Consider the following 334-nt stretch of genomic DNA (forward strand, 5'->3'; position numbering starts at 1 on the left):
ACTGTGAATAATTTAAATACCTTGGAATTATTTAAACTCAATTAATTAAATCAGATTAGGCACACTAATAATCTCAGTTACCTTAATTAATCTCAATTAATTCTTCAGGGTGTTACAGCTCCACCCCCCTTAGGCAATTTCGTCCCCGAAATTAAAGCTCACCTCAAAGTGCAAACAGATGCGGATAACGTTCCTGCATCGTCGTTTCAAGCTCCCATGTTGCTTCCTCAACACCATGGTGCTGCCACATCACTTTCACTAACGGGATCCCACGATGACGTAGACTCTTCATCTTCCGGTCAATAATCTGGACCGGTACCTCATCGTACGTCGT

This window comes from Morus notabilis, unplaced genomic scaffold, assembly GCF_000414095.1.
Source record: "Morus notabilis unplaced genomic scaffold, ASM41409v2 Scaffold265, whole genome shotgun sequence".
Classification (NCBI taxonomy): Eukaryota; Viridiplantae; Streptophyta; class Magnoliopsida; order Rosales; family Moraceae; genus Morus; species Morus notabilis.